This window comes from Ahaetulla prasina, chromosome 2 (genome assembly GCF_028640845.1).
Source record: "Ahaetulla prasina isolate Xishuangbanna chromosome 2, ASM2864084v1, whole genome shotgun sequence".
NCBI classification, from domain to species: Eukaryota; Metazoa; Chordata; class Lepidosauria; order Squamata; family Colubridae; genus Ahaetulla; species Ahaetulla prasina.
In genome coordinates, this window is record NC_080540.1 from 142419376 (window position 1) to 142429817 (window position 10442).

The following is a 10442-nucleotide window of genomic DNA, read 5'->3' on the forward strand; positions in this document are numbered from 1 at the left end:
CTTTTTTTTTTTTTTTGAAAAAAAAAAGCATGCTTTTGTGGTGAAGACAGACAGATGCCTTCCTGCTTTAATTCCTGAGTGACCATAGCATGTTCGCTGACTTTTCAACTTGATGTTTTAATTGGCTGATTTGAATAAAACTCAGACAAGTTATGTTGCTCCATTTTATTTTGTGTCTCTCAACACAGCAGCCAAAAAAAAAAAAAAAGGAAGACAGTAGGACAAGGAGAGGCAGTGACTTTTCACCTTTTCAGTTTCCCAGTGTTTGTTTGGGCCTTGATGTATTTAAATGCATGCCTTGTTAATTTGGAAATTCATCCGGTCCAGTCTAGAAATACTCTTCTAAAGTCAAATCCTCTCCTACTCACCCTCTGCTTCCCAAACAGCCTGAGCAAAAAAAAAAAAAAAAAAAAGGTGATCTTTTAATATTTCATTTTTAATTGATATGTTTGAATTTCCTCATATGCATGTTGATATATGTATTTATTTGTCAAATTAAGATATTGCCTATCTTATTACTCAGTGGTGAAATTCAAAATTTTTTACTACCGGTTCTGTGGGCACGGTTTGGTGGGCGTGGTGTGGCTTGGTGGGAGTGGCAGGGGAAGGATATTGCAAAATCTCCATTCCCACCCCACTCTGGGGCCAGCCAGAGGTGGTATTTGCCGATTCTCCAAACTACTCAAAATTTCCGCTACCAGTTTTCCAGAATCTATCAGAACCTGCTGAATTTCACCCCGATCTTACTCTTAAGTGTCAATTCTATCTACATTTGTAGTAGGTCTTTATACTCCATTAAAAGCATATCATTAATGGGAATGTCCTGCACTCAGATATAGACTAAATATGTCAGTGTTAGCAAACCTAATCTTAATGATTCATTACAACTTCCTTTCTCAGATTTTGTTTATTATCTTTATATTTATAAAGTTTTATTTATATTTTATTTATTTATTTATAAAGTTATAAGCCACCCACCTTACTCTGAAGATATTCTATGCAACTGTATATGTTGCAAATAAGATAAATGTTCTTTGGAATTCTTCATCTAAGTAAATTTCAGAGATTGGTTCAATGGCAAGCGGAATGTATTTTAATATTTTAATATTTTGAGAGTTGAAAAGGATTTTGGAAAATATGAAATCCAACCTTTTGCTCAATGTACAACCTATGATGTTATTTTAGGCATCATGGACTTCTTTAATTTCCTGTTAATAAAAACTCTGTGATGATAATTTAGCAAGATCATTAGTCTCACAAAAACTGTTTCTGGCTACACTCAAAATTGCTAGGAAGAAGACTGGGTGATTTGTTAATGGCATTTCTGCAGGTAAATTTATATAATCATTTATATAATCATAAGAAGAAATTTCCTGACAGCAAGAACGATTAATCAGTGGAACAACTTGCCTTCAAAAGTTGTGCGTGCTCCAACACTGGAAGTATTAAGAAGAGATTGGACAACCATTTGTCTGAAATAGTATAGGGTTTCTTGCCTGAGCAGGGGGCTGGACTAGAAGACCTCCAAGGTCCTTCCAACTCTGTAATTCTGTTCTATTCTATTCTGTTCTGTTCTGTTCTGTTCTATTTTTAAGCGAGAAATAGTAGCAGAGGGTAACAAATCCCTGTCATTTTTACACGGTGAGCTCATTTTATAAATCCACTTCTATGTTTGAACAGAAATGCTAACCACAGAAGAGGCTCAGTGGATGGATTGATTTCAAATACCTACACCTCTGCTTTACCACAAAAAGACAAATTTATAAATTCAGAAATAGTTTAAGCCAATCCATTAGTCCAGAGGAAGAATTTGGCAAAAGAGCAACATGTTGTGAATTTAACTGGTTTCTGGTCCATAACCAAAAACATCTTGTTCTTTAATAATTCATTAATATAAGCTTTCCAACGTAACACCAAAGTATTGGGGCTGCAACATTCAGGATCTCTTGTCAATTTGATAATGATAGTCTGAAAACAACTGAAAAATGAAATTGGAGAGACTGCATTTGTACACCTAAGGAGGTTCTGTATAAATTCTAATTGATTTGGATTGCAAACATATATATGAAATCAACCTAAAATTAAACCCTGTTGAATTCTATTATAATAAAGTCCCATTACTTCTGCATTAGCATCAATAGGAGTGTATTGTATATTTGTTTAATTACAGTATTTTCACATTATTTTGTTTTCTTGAAATGATTCATAATTCCCCATAGTATGAACGTGTATCCGTGCACATATGTCTGTATATTCATATTCATATGTATATATGAGTAAATAGTAGGTCTCTCTAAAGTGGGATTTGTCTTTGGGAAAAATTATCATAAAGAAAAGAAAAGAAAATCCTAAATGGTATTGTTGATCTTTCCTTGTCCTTTACTTTTCTGTTTCCTTAATTTCTTGAGGAAATAGCTGATCTTTTCAAGCAATGACATAACCTAGGCAGTGATACAATAATTTAAATATTTATTGAAACCTGGGGATGTATAAAGATAGGCAAATAGATATTATTACTTGGTTCAGGGAGCAGTGAACTATATTATAAATGAAAAAGGAATCTTTAGGACAACCTTTTACAGCTGTGCTGTATGAGTTAATTAAGAAGATGAAGTAGATACAAAATACTGTTGAGGCAACATAGTTCCTTCAATCAACAGAAAAAGCAACAAATAAGATTGTGGAGTCTCTGAAGAAATTATTCATTATAGCAGAGAAGCAAACTTAATTTTTTTCTAGATGGCTGTTTGTTGAAATTTCAGAAAGAAATATTACAATACCAAGCAGGGAAGGCAGTGTCCTCTACTTCAAAAAATCTAGGATATTTAGTTCTTTTACTGTTTCCTTTTTTCCCCCAGATTATGGCAAATTTATTTTAGGGAATACATTATAGTTTTTATCTATTTCCTGACTCAAAAGAGTTGCCGATTTTCAGCAAGAGGGATTTTTAGATTCATGAGAAAAAGTGTTTAGACAACAAAAATATTTCTGTAGCTTTCAGGTTCCAAAAAACAATATGGAAACAGAAAGAAAAAAAAGAGGGGATGAGAACAAAGAAGGGGAAAAAACCCACCAATATTTTGATTAAAAGATTCGGAGTATCACAGAATTTGCTCTGAGCACCTTGAAAGAGCTGTTCCTGGGAAGGTGAAGAATTTGTAAATGATCTGGGTTTGTGATCCCTTCTTGGGTGTGGCTTGTTTAGTGGTCATTAAGAAGCTCCTCCTCTGATCCACCTTCCTTATGTTGTGATGCTAAAGCAGAGGTGGGGAACCATGGCCTCTTTATGACTCATGGACTTCAATTCCCAGAATTCTTGAGCCAGCATGTAGTACCTTCAATATAGTCAAAGGAAATATTTCAATAAAAGGATAGGTTATTTCATATTTCTCTACTGAACTGGGAAAATATGTGGAATTACTGTGTTTCCCCGAAAATAAGACCCTGTCTTATATTTTTTTGAACCCTGAAATAAGCACTTGGCCTTATTGCCATGCACTCAAAAGTCCGATAGGGCTTATTATCAGGGGATGTCTTTTAGGGGGAAAACAGGGTATTAATATTTAGTAAAATATTAATGCATATTTAGTAAAATGTGTTGTGACTCCAGCCCCCGAATCTGGCCCCATGCCTGAAAGTGACTCTGAAAGTGAGGGGGAAGGGCTGGTAAGGCTTACCTTGGGAGCACTGATTCCTTTGTCCCGGCTCCAGGAGCCAGAACCAGACCAGTCGGAGGACGTAATGAGGCCGTCATCCCCTGATTCCTCCCTTCCCCAGGCTACGCCTTCAGACCCAGCTGATAATAATAATAATCAAGCTTGGATTAACCCACGCTTCAGAAGATTAGAGAGGCGGCATCATCAAAGGGAAGGGTGGGGCAGGAGCCCCACCCCACAGGATATATAAGGAGCTTTGGGACTGCTCTCATTCCACGGGAAGCAAAAATTAGCTGAACCGTTTCAAAGAGAGCTAAAAGTCTTACTCTGTGAGTCATTTGTTTGAACTTTGGCAGGCAGCTGCGATTTCTCTGCCACAACTGATAAGAGCTATGAATCCACTGGCTGAAGGCCAGCTCGTTGCTCCGAAGTGGGGAAGGAGGCATAACAAAATGTCTCTGTATTAAACAAAAAAAAGGCCTTCCTCAAAATTTGAAAGACTTTTGTAGATACCTTTCTACTGTTCTTTATAGGGGACGCGGTGACTTAGTGGCTAAGACGCTGAGCTTGTCAATTGAAAGATTGGCAGTTCAGCGGTTCAAATCCCTAGTGCTGCGTAACAGGATGAGCGCCCGTTACTTGTCCCAGCTTCTGCCAACCTAGCGATTCGAAAGCACGTAAAAAATGCAAGTAGAAAAATAGGGACCATCTTTGGTGGGAAGGTAACAGCGTTCCGTGCGCCTTTGGCATTTAGTCATGCCGGCCACATGACCATGGAGACGTCTTCGGATAGCGCTGGCTCTTCGGCTTTGAAATGGAAATGAGCATCGCCCCCTAGAGTTGGGAATGACTAGCACATATGTGCAAGAGGAACCTTTACCTTTACTTTACTGTACTTTCTCCATGCGAATTCCATGTCACCCAAGATTGGCCCTTTTGGGGAAGAGGACTGGACTGGTTTTACATCCTCCCCCCAAAAGTCACCATTTTATTTTTCTTTGCAGAAATTAATAGCAAGCCTTCATTTATATGGAAGAAATTAACAGCCCACACTCAGAACATCCCATTAAATCAAATTCCTAAATCAGCCGAAACTCAAAGGCTCACAGTGAGGATTAGCCTGATGCAAATTGGGTTTTGCTAGCTACACATCTCTGTTAAGGAACAAAAAATAGTGTTTGCATCACCCCCACTATCATTGCTGATGCGAGGAAGAGGAGGGGCAAAAAGAGTCCAATGGAATGGTATCATCTGTGCACATTTCTATTGCAGCGTGGTACAGCTACAACTGATCCATCTCTTCACTGCTAGACATTGAAGTAAGTAAACATGGCAGAATTTTACCAGACAGAATTTTATCTACATTCCTCTGTGTGTGAAAAATACAACTGTTAGAAAACAATTTGTGTGTTTTCAGAATTTATATGTATGTGCACATATAAATGTAAATCTAACCTACTCACCAAAAATATTTAAAATATTTGGAAACACATAATTCACTGACAATTTAAGAACAAAAAAAAATTGTAGTAGGGCCTTCAAAATCCTGGCTCTTAATGTTCTAGATTATCTCAGCTAACCACAGGAATATATTTTCTTATGAAGTTGCATTTATTTTTAGATGATAAAATACCTTTGCATAAAAACACAAAAAGTTTTATTTGGCTGGCTTACAGTTCAAAAGAATACTTAAATGTGGCTCAGTTATTGGCACTATTTTTACAAGAGAGGGGAAAAAATGATGTTCCAAAAAGTGGAACTCAAGAGATTTGATTATTTTAGGATAGGGTTGAGAAAATCCTTAGTTCTGAAGGTGCTGATGCATGTGATGAAAATTATGAACTGAATACCTAGATGGATAAATATTTTCTCAAACCTTCTCATTGAACTGAGTCAGGCATATTTGTCTCTGACATACAGTAGCAGTTGCCTGGTTTCATATCCCCTTTTTGTAAAGATGAAACTACCCAGTAGATTTAACATAGCTTGTAGAAGTCTAACGACACAGACGTTCCGAGTGAAGAGAAAATGTCACCGAAATTTTAGTGTCAGATTTCTGTTCAGGTCCTGTGATTCCAGCATTCTGGAACCCTGAATGAGTGAGCTGAAACAGATTCACCCCTCTCTCCTTCCCTCCCTCCTTCCTCCCTCTCTCATTCCCTCCCTCCCTCTCTCACCCTCAACACACATAAACCCATACTTTCAATATAGTCCATCACCCAGTGCAGTGGTGGGTAACCTCCAGTTTGGATCAGTTCTATAGAACAGGTAGTAAAACTGGTGGGAGGGCCGGCCCACTGACCGGAACGTCATCAAAAGTGATCTGTGCATGCGCAGAGAAGCACGCGTGCATAAGCAGAGCAAGTGCATGTGTGCAGGCACGATGCGAACCGGTAGTAAATGTAAGTAGAACCCACCCCTGATCCAGCAGTGGGACTCAAATAATTTAACAACCGGTTCTCTGCCCTAATGACCAGCTGGGTGGGTGTGGCCATGGTGGGCATGACCAGGGGGGTATGACAGGAAGCATTCTGCAATCTGCACCCCCGTGGGAGCAAAAATGGGTCATGCCCCATTTTGTGCCTAGTTGGCCTCCCTACACTTACTTGGGAGCCAAAATGGGGCGTGTAGAGACTCCTGAAAGGGCCAGGGCTGGGAGGGGAGGGGCCAGCCAGCAATTTAACAACTGGTTCACCTGAACCAGGCCAAACCAGTCGAACCACTGCCATCACCATGATTACTAACCCCAGCCTGCTTCTAAAGTAGAATTTCTGTGCACAGCTAAAGTTATATCAGCATATGTGTTCCATGATAGTCATGTTCCAAGATACATTTGGTGCTTGAAAAGTAGAGGAATTATGGGTTCTACTTAAAATTGCATTCAAGGCCTCTGGTGGCTCAACAGACTAAGACAGTCTGTTATTAACACAGCTGCTTGCAATTACTGCAAGTTCAAGCCCCACCAGGCCCACTCAGCCTTCCATCCTTTATAAGGTAGGTAAAATGAGGACCCAGATTGTTGGGGGCAATAAGTTGACTTTGTATATAATATACAAATGGATGAAGACTATTGCTTAACACAGTGTAAGCCGCCCTGAGTCTTCGGAGAAGGGCGGGATATAAATGCAAATTAAAAAAAATATCACAACTTGGATCTGTACACAACTTACAGATATTCATGAAGGCACCATCATGCTTAATTTCTCAGGGATTCCTGGAATAAGGGATCAATATCATCACCCTTATAATCACCCTTGGGGCATTCTGAAAAAGACAGAAAGCAGAAGTCCAATCTGATCAAACTTTCCCGGCAGAAATAACAACTTTTAAAATATCTGAAGATTAGAGGAAGTAGAACCAAAATCTTGTTCCACCCACTACACCAGGAGTGTCAAACTCAAGTCCCAGGGACCGGATCCAGGGGTGGCTGCTGGGAGTTCACAGGGGTTCGGGAGAATATCTCTAGCTAATATTCTGGGCAGTTCAGAGAACGTCGAAATCCCACTCCTGGCTGGCCCCACCCATCCCTTCTAGGAGTCCCCACGTAGCCCATTTTGGATGCAGGTAAGTGCAGGGTGCATGCAGAGGTTTGTGGGGGGGGGGGACAAAAAAAGGACCTACCTGAAGTTTGGGAAGTTCCTCCAGAGGGCCTCCGGAGCCTGGGGAGGCCATTTTCGCCCTCCAGGAGGCTCGAGGAAAGCTTTCAGAGCCCGGGGAGGGAAAAAATGCCCCCCCACTGTGGTGCAGGAGGTTGACTAGGCCATGTCCACTCAGCAACCAGGGTGGGTATAGCCTTGCTAAAAAATTTGAAGCCCACCACTGACCGGATCCAACTCACTTAGATCTGGCCTCCGGGGCTGGAAACAACAAAGGACTTGCTCACAGCGCCTCTGCCAGCAAAAACAGAGCTTGGAAGGGTCACAGGCAGCCCTCCTGAGCTCCTTGTTCTCTGGCAGAGCACTGCAGCCAAAAACAGAGCTCATTTTCTCTGGCAGAGCGCTTGGGCTCCCACAGGCACCCCCTACATGAGTGGCATCGAGCTGCCCGTGCCCCCCATGCCCCCCCCTCCGAAGTCAAACACAACCCTGATGCAGCCCTCAATGAAATCGAGTTTGACACCCCTGCACTACACTGTTTGTTGAATAAGCCACAGCACTTAGATTGTTAGAAGACACTGAGCAATAAAGCAGGGCTTAACAAAGTGTAATGTTACCTTGGCATTAGCTGTAGCATGCAATATTTTGGGTTGATGTTTTGTTGAAGGTGCAAAATATTCTTCCTCCTCACCAAAGGCCTACAAGAGGGATCTAGGGATATGATGAGGAAAAACACCTGCACTTGACCATGTCCTGTGACGCCACCAAGGACCAGGAAGAAAAAGAAACTTCTGGGTGTGAGAAAATTGCTGCCGAGGTAGCCTATGACTCTCCCTTTTAGGCAGGTTTGTGCACGTCGCTCTTCCAGCTTTGCTCAACCCAGATTATTATTGTGATGGGATGCAAATCTCCAAAGTCTGGTTTCTTTAGACACAAAATTAATTGGTAAAATACCGCAGCTAACTGATCCTCCATGCCTGCAGAGGTTAAAGGGTCATCCCGGTGCAGTCTCCAAGGCTATTTTCCAGGGACTTTACTTCCGACACTCCTAAATGAAGAATGATGATGTGAGGATCTCTTATTTATTTTGGAGGGGACTGGGAGTTGATTTTTTTTTTCTAATCAGAGCAAATATTATGTTTGCTCAGAACTTCTTAAAAGGCCTCTTTTAAAACCCGGATTGTATGCAGGAGGAGGAAGAAAGAAAGAGAAGGAGCCCGAGGCAAGCTCTAAACATTCAAGAGAGCACTTTTGATACTTGGACTGACATTTGGCCATGATCCTAAGCATCTGCCGAGGAATAATTTATTGAATGCTGTGAAATAAACGTTCGTGTAGAGCCACATAAAACTGCATCGATTAAAAAATTCATATGCCTTTTTGGGGTTCTGCTTCCATCCTGAGCAGGAAAATGTTCGTCTTTCATTGCTCTGAAAGTGCCAAATTCAATTTACTCAAGAGAAACCATTGGTATCAGCTCCTGAAAATTATTAACTTATGAGTCCCCTCTATGGCAACCAGTAACCAACTTGTTATTTATTATTTCGCTTCATAAAAATGTATACAAAAAGCTGTGTTTGGGACAGGATTTATTGCTCGTATCAGGAGCTCATATGGTTGGTCAAGTTCATCCAGCAAAGAAAAATACTTCAAAGCTAAATTCATGCTAAGTATTACATATTGCCCTGATGTCTGCCTGCCTGCCTATCTATCTATCCATCCATCCATCCATCCATCCATCCATCCATCCATCCATCCATCCATCCATCTATCTATCTATCTATCTATCTATCTATCTATCTATCTATCTATCTATCTATCTATCTATCTATCTATCTATCTATCTATCTATTAATCAATCTATCTATCATTGTCTGTCTGTCTGCCATCTATCTATTTTTATCTCTGTCTTTGTCTAAGTGTAGTTCAGACAGTTTGTACTCTCTTCTTTTCTTACACACAAGCTGTCATATGACATTTAAAGAAAAGGCTTTGTAAAGAATAAGCTAGCAAATGATGAATCATGTTGGGAGCAAATTTGATTATTTTTTAAAAAAACGTTTTAGAATTTTGATGAGTATACAGCTGTGTTTAGAAAATAGAATTTGCTTTCCTAGCAGCCCTATAGTACCTTGCCAGCATCAAAAGGATTCAGTATCCTGAATGAAAAGCTTCAATCCTTTTCCAGAACTTTGCAATATAAAACTTTTTGCTGTACCAGAACTAGAGTCATTACCGAGTTGGGTGGCTGAGGCCTGATATAGCTCTACCAGCCTCTACCACCTGGCCTATGGAGTCTTATTTGAGGCCATTCCTTTTCCCTGTTCATAGCTGGTTGAAACGTTGCGTTTGTCTTTTCAAGGAGAATATGGCTGAAACAGAATTGTATTTTTTCTGAATGAAAGATAGATTGTGTTGGAACTGAGATTTCTGTTCCTAAAGCCTTGCTTTCTCAGGCCATCTACTCTATTGGTGGAAGGGGGTTACAGAATCTGTACCTTGAACCCTACTCTCACTATAAATATTCCTGGTCCTGCTTTTATCTGAAAAAAACATTTTAATATAAAATACTACTTTAAAAAGACTTCAAATTAATCATGATTTTACGTCTGGATAGATTGATGTATACAGCAGAGACATTTAATTTTTTAATTAGTTTTAGCCTAGATTTTAATTTATATTTTACAATTTATTAAACTTTGTTAAGCTGTGCCAAATATTTAGCTGAATAGAAAAATATAAATCAAATGGATGAAATAAAAAAAACCACATAAATATGCCTTGATATTCCCTCTTCTAGAATCTCCTCTATAGATACTATTGATATTTCTGGAGTCTATACTCCAAATCTACAGGGCAATCTAGTCAAATTTCCTCCCAACCAACGGTGGCTACAGAAACAAAGGTTAACCATGAAGCCCATAATCCTCTTACAATGCATGTGTACATATTGTATTCTTTCTTGGAGCACTAAAAGGGGTCTGTCATGCCCCCATTGGAGTCTGAATCTGCGGGGGGAAATAGGCTGGAACAAGAACTGACAGAGATTGAGAGGGCAGCTCCATTGGCTTTGGAGGAAACTGGAGAAGGGCAGAGTCAGTCCGGGCAGGACTTTGCAGGATTAGAAAGACTTGCAGACAGGGAAGAGCAGGAGATATAGAGCTCAGGCAAAGAGCAAGGACCACCCCCT

At 40.0% G+C, this 10442-nt stretch overlaps 1 long non-coding RNA gene across 1 annotated transcript; it reads right to left on the reverse strand.

Annotated features, from left to right (window-relative positions):
• Positions 1-240: 240 nt before the first annotated feature.
• Positions 241-8002, reverse strand: LOC131192583 (uncharacterized). The gene is made up of 3 exons (XR_009153755.1): positions 7870-8002; positions 6827-6920; positions 241-387 (listed from the first exon to the last, which is right to left on the reverse strand). It is a non-coding gene; the product is annotated as an uncharacterized LOC131192583 (long non-coding RNA).
• Positions 8003-10442: the final 2440 nt, after the last annotated feature.